General features: G+C 23.5%; 1 protein-coding gene across 3 annotated transcripts in view; it reads right to left on the reverse strand.

The window, feature by feature from the left end:
• Nucleotides 1–11,419, reverse strand: part of LOC122507755 (octopamine receptor 1-like) — a 197,374-nt gene extending 185,955 nt beyond the window's left edge. Inside the window, exons 1-2 of one of the 3 annotated variants that reach the window (XM_043620634.1) lie at nt 11,252–11,419; nt 10,629–10,909 (exon numbers count right to left, since the gene is read on the reverse strand). The gene's annotated coding sequence lies outside the window, so the exon portion shown is untranslated. Of the gene's footprint in view, nt 1–10,628; nt 11,048–11,251 lie in introns of those variants that run through there. The other 2 variants (XM_043620632.1, XM_043620633.1) reach the window with 2 other exon arrangements.
• Nucleotides 11,420–11,914: the final 495 nt, after the last annotated feature.

Below are 11,914 nucleotides of genomic sequence, written 5' to 3' on the forward strand. Positions count from 1 at the left end.
AGTCAAGCCGGCAGAAAATGGAAAAAAATAAAAGTCGGAATTTTTAATTTTAAAACATACTACCGTATAGAGCATAAAAATGCCCAACTTTTTTGTCTTTGAAATTTTTCTGTAGAACTTTTATTTTTAATAATAATGGACAAAAACTGAATTTTTTTTATTCTTCAATTTCATTGAATTTCAAAACATAAATCGACTTTTCTCAAACAAATCTTAATGAAATTAATTAAAAATTGATATACTTACTTATCAGGGTCTACCGAAGACGATGAAGTGATTGAAACATTAAAAAAAGTTTATTGAAAAATTATTTGTTAATATAAATACAGACCTGTCAATAAATACGTTTTCTCAACTTTGACGAGAAAAAGTGTGCGGTGAACTTTCGAGTTGACACAACTTCCAGTGAGACATTTGTTTATTAACATGTGAAGAAGTTTTTTGGAAATTTTTATTTAAATCGGATGAAAAATAAAGAAGATACATAATGTTTAAAAAAATATGCGTCGTGCGGTGTTTTGACATTTCGACGCAAGAGGAGAAAACTATTGGAAACTAACAGTGGTCGCCTTTTAAAAATGGCTGCTTGAACGTAAACGTAATTTCAAAAGGATTTTTCTCCTAATTTGGACAGTTATTGCAAAATAGAAAAAAACCAGTTATCCTGAAAATTTGCTTTTTCATTTGTACACAAGAAATTGAAAATCCAATATAATACACGACGTTAGAAAATAAAATATGAGAATTAGATATGCCCATTAGGTGCTGCCCTCTGGTGGTAATTTTATGCATCGCGCATTTGTTTAACTTTTTCCTATTTTTCTTCCTGTCGTTGTAAATCTAAATAAATCTTTTACTGCCTATCATATTATAAATGTATAGAATTGTTTTTATTTTAAATATAATACATGAATAAACTTATTTTTAAATAAATCAACAGAAAATAGCAATAGTTTCCAATAGTTTTCTCCTCTTGCGTCGAAATGTCAAAACACCGCACGACGCATATTTTTTTAAACATTATGTATTTTCTTTATTTTTCATCCGATTTAAATAAAAATTTCCAAAAAACTTCTTCACATGTTAATAAACAAATGTCTCACTGGAAGTTGTGTCAACTCGAAAGTTCACCGCACACTTTTTCTCGTCAAAGTTGAGAAAACGTATTTACCGACAGGTCTGTATTTATATTAACAAATAATTTTGCAATAAACATTTTTTAATGTTTCAATCATTTCATCGTCTTCGGTAGACCCTGATAAGTAAGTATATCAATTTTTAATTAATTTCATTAAGATTTGTTTGAGAAAAGTCGATTTATGTTTTGAAATTCAATGAAATTTAAGAATAAAAAAAAATCAGTTTTTGTCCATTATTATTAAAAATAGAAGTCCTACAAAAAAATTTCAAAGACAAAAAATTTGGGCATTTTTATGCTCTATACGGTAGTATGTTTTAAAATTAAAAATTCCGACTTTTATTTTTTTCCATTTTCTGCCGGCTTGACTGGCTTGAATTTTTCAGTTCAAGCGCAGATCGAGTTATTGGACGCGGGAGCTCAATTCCTTTGAGACCAAAAAGTTTTGAAATGTCGACGACACTGATCAACCTTAAATACGAGATTACACAATTTTCAAAATTAATATTACACACAAAAGTCATTATGGACATTTAAAATTATTTTTACAAAATATTATATATTTTATTTCAATTATGAAAAAAATTAGTTTTATTATAATAAAAATTTTAATTTTTCACTAATTTCTAATTATTTAAATAATACTGAAATCAGTGGTCCAAATGCAATTTATAGGATTTAAATAAAAAATCTTTGATTTAAGTAAATATTTGATTGATAACAGACAGGTAATCGGTTATTTGAATCAAATAAATTTTTTTTTCGTGTAGATTTTATTTTCAATGAAATAATACGTTTTCTTTACTGATTTTCTCTTTGCTTTCTTATACTAAATTCATTTTACTCGATAAATTTAATGTTTTGTCTGGCGGAAGATTGATTGTACTACTTACTCTTTCAATCAGAATTGAATGAATGTAATTTAATTGAAAATCTGTTCTACAACTAAGAGTGAAATGAAGAGAATATAATGTTTTTCCGACAAGAGTGTTACTAATAAATAAACTATAAACATTCTTTTTGTAAATTAACGTCTGACAAAAATTGACTTTAACTACTTGTACTGAAATTGAAGAAATGTTTTCTGTCTGACTTAAGTTGACTTCTACCACTTGTGTTTTAATCAGAAGAAATCATTGCCTTTTTGTTTGACAAAAAAAACTATTTTACTCCTATTAGTGATGTAAACAAATTTCAATCATACAAAATGTATTATATTAAATAAGTACTAAATGAATATTTGAGAAATGAAACAAATTTTCGAAATTAAATAAATTACTGGAATTTACAAGGAAAATTCACAAAAATGTAATTTACAAATTTGGGTAAAATTGTCTGACTAAAAAGTTCCTTTACTACTTATGAATCAATCAGAAGTATAAATGTTATATTGTCCGACTTCGACAAGATTTTACTACTGAAAATCTAATTGCTCTTTTTTAATATACATTTAGTCGGACTTCAAATTAATTTTACTCTTTATTAGTAGTATAATCAATATTAAGTCAGACATTCTTAAAAACTTACACAGAACAATAAAAGTATTCGTTGTGTTTTGGCTGACTTATTATTAATTCTGTTTCGACAAATTAAATTTACGTGAATCTCTGACCTCTTTTTTGAAAAAAATTATTTTTTCTTCCACAAGTAGTATAACATTATTGTAGTCAGACAATTTGTATTAAGTACGAAAATTCTTTCAATTTGTTCCGCCCGACTTAATATTGATTTTACTACTAAAAATTAAACTTGCGTGAATTTCGTATAATTCGTTTGGAAAGATGTAAATTTTTTCTTCAAGTAGTATGACAATATTGTAGTCAGACAATTTGTATTAAATACCGAAATTCTTCCGATTTCTTCAGTCCGACTTAATATTGATTTAACTACTAAAATGCTAAATTTATTATGGAATAAATTAATTTTATTTCTATACAAGTAGTAATATCAAATTTTAGTCAGACAATTTGTATCAAAGGCGAATATTATTCAATTATATTCCGTCTGACTTAATAATGATTTTACTACTAAAAAAGTAAAAACTAAACTAAAGTGGATATATATATATATATATATACATTATGAAAACAAATGCGCAAGAAATTTTTTTCATTTATAAATCATTTAAAACTTGACCCAGAAAATAATAGAATGGAAGAAGCTTAAATTAAGAAATGTAATAATCGTTTCTTAAAGAAACAAAAGCGCGCCATATGTGCTATTAAAAACTTTCAACAGCATGCTTTGCGAATAGCTGAAGAAATGAAATTATCCACCTTTATAGCCATTTACTTGAATTATATTTTATTACCTTCGCAGGAATATTATTGCAAAAATAAAAAAAACATATAAATATTTATTCCAACAGAGCAGAGGTGCTAAAAATTATTATTTGTAGCTGAAAATGCTGGTAAAAACAATTTTTTCGCAATTCGAACCTGACAACATAAAAAAAGTATAGAAAAAAATTTTGTAATTTAAATATATGGTTTATATTTATTTATAAAGCGAAATGTATAGGTATATATAACGTAGTAACACACTCGATTTTGTTAAAAAATAATACTTGTCAAATAATTTTAAATTCCACATGAGTGATGGCTTTAATTTGTTAACTTCATGTATCAAGATTCAAGGGAAATTATTTTTTTTTGCATATTAATCATATAGAAATAAAAAACCCAACAGGTATCAGAAAATATTTATTTACCAAAAAAATTATTAACAACTTTTTTCTTTATTCAAATATGTCAAATTGATTATTCATTGAATTATATTACTCAAACGGTAAAGTTACAAAATCTATTTTTTTTAACGAAACTTTTCATTTTTTTATTTTGAAAATTTTTAAATTATATCATTATTTTTATTTATTTACAAAAACAACATTTTTCAAAATTAAAATATTTTTTGAAACAAGAAATTAAGGGTAAAATAAAAATTACAGTAATTATCAGTAGTGAAATAAATTTTTAGTCTGACAAAACTTATGGTAAATCAAATGTAAGTAGGGCATTCGAATTTTGTCAAATATAAAATAATTTGTTTATTCAGTTGTATATGTAGTAGTAAAAGTAATTTTAAGTCAAACCATTTAACTGATTAAATTTTAGAGAGTAAGTAGTTAAACTAATTTTATTCAGACAATACACATTGATTTCCAAAGTAAAATAAAATTATAAGTGGTATAAATCAATTTTAGGCAGACGTAACATGTTGCACAGTTATATATGAAGTAGTTAAGACAATTTATAGTCAGACAGTGAGCACTAACCACTTCTAATTCAAATATAAGTAGTAAAATCAAGATTAAGTCAGACTAAACATGGTGAAACCTTCTAAAGAGTATTTAAGTAGGTAAATCAGTTTTTAGTCAGACAAAGAATCAATGAACGCATTAATCACTTCTATAATTCAAGTGTAAGTGGCAGAATCAAGATTAAGTCAGACATAACGCATTCTATTGTTCTCATTGTAGAACCAAAATTATTGAAATCAATTTTTCATTTAAAAAAAAATTGTCTGACTACAACTTTATTTTACTACTTATTGAAAAAGTATTTTTTTTACAAAAAAGTGTATAAATTTCAAGCAAGTTAAATTTTTAGTAATAAAATCAATAATATGTCATACGGATTATATCGAAATTGTTTTTTGTATATTTAATAAAAACTGTCTGACTACAATATTATTATTCTATACTTAAAGAAAAAAAAATTCTTCTCAAGCAAAATGTGTGAAATTTACATTTACTGAAGCAATAATATTTTTTACAAAGAAATTGTATGATATATAAACAGATTTAGTTTTCAGAAGTAAAATAAACATTATGACAGCGACTGAATGAATTGAAATAATTTTTTATTTAACACAAATTATCTGACTAAAATTTTATATTACTACTTGTATATAGAAATAAATTTAATTTATTCCATAATTAAATGTATGCAGGTTTAAATTTTAGTAGTAAAATCAATATTAAGTCGGGCGGAACAAATTGAAAGAATTTTCGTACTTAATACAAATTGTCTGACAACAATAATGTTACACTACTTGTGGAAGAAAAAATAATTTTTTTTAAAAAAGAGGTCAGAGATTCACGTAAATTTAATTTGTCGAAACAGAATTAATAATAAGTCAGCCAAAACACAACGAATACTTTTATTGTTTTGTGTAAGTTTTTAAGAATGTCTGACTTAATATTGATTATACTACTAATAAAGAGTAAAATTAATTTGGAGTCCGATTAAATGTATATTAAAAAAGAGCAATTCAATTTTCAGTAGTAAAATCTTGTCGAAGTCGGACAATATAACATTTATACTTCTGATTGATTCATAAGTAGTAAAGGAACTTTTTAGTCAGACAATTTTACCCAAATTTGTAAATTACTTTTTTGTGAATTTTCCCCGTAAATTCTAGTAATTTAATTAATAATTACGTAAAATTTGTTTCATTGCTCAAATATTTATCTAGAATTTATTTAATGCAATACTTTTTGTCTGACTGAAATTTGTTTACATTACTGATAGTAGTAAAATAGTCTTCTTAGTCAGACAAAAAGGCTATGATTTCTTTTAATTAAAATAAAAGTGGTAGAAGACAACTTAAGTCGGACAGAAACACTTCTTTAATTTAAGTACAAGTAGTTAAAGTCAATTTTAGTCAGACGTTAATTTACAAAAATATTGTATAAATTAGCAGTAAAACACTTCAGCTGAACAAAAATTACAATGGCTTTATTTTAATCTTAGTTGTAGAATAGATTATCAATTAAATTAAATTTATTTAATTCTATTTAAAAGGGCAATCAATTTTCCGTCAGACAAAAGATATTAAATTTATCGAGTGAAATGAATTTAGTATAAAAATGCGAAGAGAAAGAAAATCTTTAAAGAAATCGTATTATTTCATTAGAAATATATATCTTCAGGGAGAAAAAAATTTTATTTGATTCAAATAACGGATTACTTGTCTGTTATCAAATAAATATTTAGGTACTTAAATCAGATAATTTTTATTTCAATTCAGTGAATTGGATTTCAACCAATAATTTTAGTATTTTGACCGTATGTAAAAATTATTATAGATAAGGACTAGCAGTAAATATAGTTTTTACTTTTTTATAAATTCTTTATAAAAATTCTATGAAAATTGAATAGAAATTATATACACTGATAGAAATTATACACGTATATTTTAACTTAAAAGTATAAAATTGCAACGAATTGATATAAAAAATGTAGTTAAACAAAAAATTGATCTACATTTTTGCTATCAATTTGATACACTGAGAAGACGATTAATTTGATTCAATTATATTTTGTTTAAATCAAACTTAAAATATCTTTGCTATACAGTCAAACATATTTAAGTTTAATTAACACATATTTTTTGGTTCATTTGAAGAAATAATATTTTTAATTAAAACATGAGTCAGAATTCGTGAAATTTTCACAGAAAATAAAATGTATTTTTTTTTAAATCGAAATGTTGAAAAAACATTTCTATTTGGCCTTAAGAATGTGTCCACCAAAAAACAGAAAAAAAATTATTTTTTATAAAACTTATTGCAAAATTAATTTTTTTGCAACTTTTTAAACAAAATTTTATTTCTCCTAAATGAATGAACCAAGCGGGAATATAAAGGGGATAAAATATACTTTCGTTTAGAATTAGAAAATTTTTAAAAACTTTATTTTTTAATAATTATTTAATAAATTTTTTATAAACAATTAATTTTTTGTAATGTTCTACGCCTTTTCTGTTTTTTGGTGGACACATTCTTAAGGCCAAATAGAAATGTTTTTTCAACATTTCGATTTAAAAAAAATACTTTTTATTTTCTGTGAAAATTTCACGAATTCTGACCCACATATTTTTTGGTTCATTTGAAGAAATAATATTTTTAATTCAAACATAAGTTATAGTTGATTTTAAATTATTTATAATCAACTTTTAAATTTCATTCAAACATAAAATTTATAAACATAATTTTTTGTTGAAATAAAAACAGAAAATATGTTTGAATTAAATATAATTATTCAAACAAATAATAATATTTTAATAAAAGCAGTAGATATTATGATTATATATATTATGATTAACCTTACAAACTAATTTCAATTAAACAAAATCACTTAAAATTATTTTTCTATTTGAATTAAGTATAACGTTTTCTCAGTGTACTTTCAAGAAAACTGCGAGAATAATTTCTATAGAAATTATTCAATAAAAATTATTTGATCCTATAGATAAGTATTTATTTGATATAAATGAGTATTTATTTAATAGAAATAACCATTTATTTCATAATAGAACATCAATCGGTTAAATGAATCAAATAAATTTTTTTTCAATATATATATATATATATATATATATATCAAAAACAAAAATTTCTATACTCTTCAAAAAATTTTTTTCATATAATTCCCCTTCCAAAGGAAAAGGTATTATTTCACATACAACTATTTCGAAATTACTCATTGACGCGGAAATATTAAAGCAATCGCAGCTCAACTTCCGGAGTGTTGCACGACACACACAGAGAGAGAGAGAGAGAGACACACAGATCAAACTTTATCTCTGTTTGGAAAACGGTCCATTCATACATAGTGTAAATCACTTCTGAGAGGGGTGACGGCTTGTGGGATGAGGGTGATTGGAGGGAGAGAGAGGGAAGTTTGGCATTTCTGTTCAATATTTTTACACCGATGAAAACTGGACTGCACACCATTTAGCGCTGATTTCTAATCGCTCTTTACTGAAAGACCGGAAATTGGCACATTCTGTCGTGGACCATTATGAATGAGTACTCCAAGTGGAAATTTTTCCCCGACTATATATATATATGTATATTAAAAAAAAAAGAAAGAAAAAATGCTGACTCATCTCGCGGGACTTTTCTTAGAGAGAAAAAATATCGTTTTTCTCTAGCGATAAACCGTTCATCATCGATTCAAGAGCAGAAGTCTTTTTTTTTTTTGTTTTTAAAGTCAACTCTCAGGTCATTTTCATAAATTTAAATGTTAAAAAACTTTTTTTAGGCATTCAATTATAATTTTTATTATTATTTTTATATTATCATTTTCTGTTTTATATTTTTTATTTTTACTGTTTTCATTAGTTTTATTCTTACTATTTTTATTATTATTGATCTTTTAGTAAAATAATTAAAACTTATTCTTTTGACAAATCAATTCTTTCTATTAATTACGATTAAATATTTTAAATTAATTTGCAATAAAATAAATAATTATTATTCTTAATATTATTTACACTTTTTACTTAGTTCTGATTGAAATTTCTCTTCTTTTTGTACTTTTAATCGAAAATAGAAACCAATCAGGCAATTAAGTAAAATTATCAATAATGAATAATAATTTACATTAATTTGTTGCTAAATAATTTTTGTAGTATATTAAAAGTATAAAAATTTTCCAATAAATAGGAAAATTTTTCATATGAAAAGCAAAAAAAAAAAAAAGTAGGTTTAAAGTCAAGGGAGAATTTTAGACAGTCAATAAAATAAAAAAGGCTTAATGTGCGATAAGTTTTCAGTGATCTTTTTAATGTTGCAAAAAATAATAAAAATAAAAAGAAACTGCAACACCTAATTGGGCGATCGAAGCGAACGAAGGTGAGACATAAAGAGTATGAATGAAGGTTTAATCGACAGCAAAGTTTCAGTGATGGTGGTGAAACAAGCCTTTAAACTCATAATGACTATAAACCGAGAGTATAAAAAAAAGGAATGAAGAATTTTTTTTTCCTCCTTTAATACAATTTTGCCGGAAATTAGTTCATGTAATCCATCAACTGCAAACTTTATCTTCGATTTCCTCACTTTTACCTCAAATTCCCTCCGTATTTAATTAAAAACAAAAAATATCTCTCTCAATGAAATGCATATTATTTTTTTTTGTTTATAGTATAAAAAAATTTTAATTATTATTTTTTATTATTACTTTTATTATAATTATAATTATTATTATTAAATATTACTCATTTGTACAAATTGCAAATAAATTAATAAATTATTAATTTTCATTTTCATTTTTAGTTTTAGAATTATTATCAATTTTTTTGTAGAGTTTTTTATTTTTTTATTTCCTTATTTTATTGTCGTTATTTTATTATTATTCTATTATTGTTTTATTATTGTTTTACTATATAAATAATTTGGAAAAATGTCTAATAAATTAGTAATATTTAAATATGCGTTTTTAATTACTAACTTAATTACTATTTTTATTATTATTGTTGTTATCAATTTTTTTATTTCCTGCTTTTATTAAAATTATTCTATTATTGTTTTATTATTTTTTTATCATCCACTTTTATTATTTTTTATTTATCATTTTCTTAATCATAGCATTATTTTTTTTTATTTTTTATCATCAATTTTTATTGTTTTTCACTTTATTTACTCTATCTGCTTTTAACATTAAAGAAACTTGTAATCAGATTTTTTCATATTATTATTATTATTATTATTATTATTATTATTATTATTTTTATTTTTATTATTTTTATTATTATTATTATTAATATTATTATTATTGTTACTGTAAATATTAGTATTTTAAATAATATTATTGTCAATATATTTAACTATTATTCTTAAAATTATTAATTTTATTATTATTATGTTTTTATTTTTTAATTAAACTATTATTTAAAGTTTAAACTATTAACGAAACTCGACACTTTGTATTATTTGCTGGCGTTTTCATTTCCTTCTTTGATTGTAATTACCAACCGTACTAATTAGCTTCATTTACTTAGCAGTTTTTATGATTTCATTTATAATTACACCTTCATCAGCTTGTCATAAAAACGATTAATAAACAATTCAAAATTTCTTGCTTATTAACAATTAAATTTTTTTTCATTTTGTAACCAAATTTTTTCTCTTATATTTTCTTTTTTATTTACATATTTATTTTAGTTCCAAAAATTTTCTTCACTGTTTTCAAGTAATCGAAATCTAAATAATTTAAAAAACAATTTATTTTATTCTAAAAAGTAAAATAATTTTAATCCAAAAATGTTAAAATTTTTTTTTTTTTTTGCTTAAAAAATAAAAATTAAAAAATTAATTAATTAAGAATAAAACTAAATCAAAAATTATTTTATTACAAAAATATTTAATCAAACAGAAATGAATTTTCTTTTACAGAAAAATTGATACTTTTCAAAAACAAATATTTGTATTGATTATTACATTTATTGCTTTCTTTAAAAGGGACATTTTTATGTATCAGTTGAAAAATCGGTGAAAAGTTGTATTAAAAAAATTTTCCACGTCTTTGAAGCATAAACAAAAATCTCAATATTTGTAAATAATTAGAAGAGATAAATTATTATTCTTCAATTTAAAAGAGCAAAACTTTCAAACATGAAGAAGTGAATAATTACAATTATATTCCTGCAAAAGAAAGTTTACAAAAAGAAAATTAAATTTGCCTAATTGTCGGTTAATTACCTTTTTTTTTGGATTTTTCTATTTAAAGTCGAATAACTCTTTAACTCTCAACGTTCCATTGGATGACTCCGGGATAAATTGTGTAAAACTTTATTTGTCCTCTTTGAAAATTGTCTCTCGTACATTTCAAATAAATTATTCCTTCACTACCTCCTTATTATTTATGCAACATTCCTTTTAACGCTGACAATCAGAAAACGTAAAGTTGTTTTCTAAACTTTCTAAAAACTTTTCAGTTCTCCCCGAGTTTATCGTCGACGCGCAAACAACTCTCTATGGCACTTTGAATCACACTAATCAATGGCATTAATTGTAATTAACAAGTTTAAACATTAATTCTCACGATAACTCAACCCCCACCTTAATAACGAAATTATACGAAATTTGTATTTAATTTTCAATTTTTAAAATTGAATAAATTAAATAAATTAAATTTTCAATTTAATTTATATCTTTTCATCAAAAATTAATTTTTTAATTCAAATGCATTAAATACTTTTCTATTTTTAATTAATTGAATTAAAGTTCTAATCAAATTTTCCTTTTCTGTACGTAATGAAATGTAACATAGAAAAAATATAATTTAATTGTACTTATTAAATTGTAATTATATAATTATTTACTTGGAGTTATGTAATTCTTTACTGATATTTATGTAATTATCTATGACGTAATTATATAATTATTAAATTGAAATTCTGTCATTAGATAATTGCGAAATCATTGAATTTTTGGAAATAAGATTTTTAAATTTGAATTCAAAATTCAAACGGTAGAAAAATTTGCTAACAGTAAAAATTAAGAATTAATAATTAATAAATTAATTAATAAAAGGGTTTCTTTTTTCAAAACTATTTTTTGAAAATTATTTTTCTTTTTTCTATTTTATTTTATTTATTTATTTTTTTGAACGTGACAAAAAGACGCGATGTTACCGGCGCGACGGTTGCGCGCATACTGAAATTCCCAGAAACAGCACCCCCAAACACCCTTATGTAATGTGGTATATATGGATGACTGTGTCAGAATAGTACCGCGCTCTGTTTTGGTACATCTACATATATCCAACATAACTGATATATTAGCAGGTCCAGTATAGCTTTTATGTATATATACATATACTTGGTTCTCATGACTATTAGACACGTCATTCCAGTATAAAATATGCGCACGTTTATATACGCGCTTAAACCTCACCACACCAAAAAAAAAAGCTTGTATCATGATAGTCTTTGCATAAACCTTGAAAAAAAAATTGCAAAAAAAAAAAAATAGTTTCCAAGGAC

The sequence above is a fragment of the Leptopilina heterotoma genome, unplaced genomic scaffold, assembly GCF_015476425.1.
Source record: "Leptopilina heterotoma isolate Lh14 unplaced genomic scaffold, ASM1547642v1 Lhet_51, whole genome shotgun sequence".
NCBI lineage: Eukaryota > Metazoa > Arthropoda > Insecta > Hymenoptera > Figitidae > Leptopilina > Leptopilina heterotoma.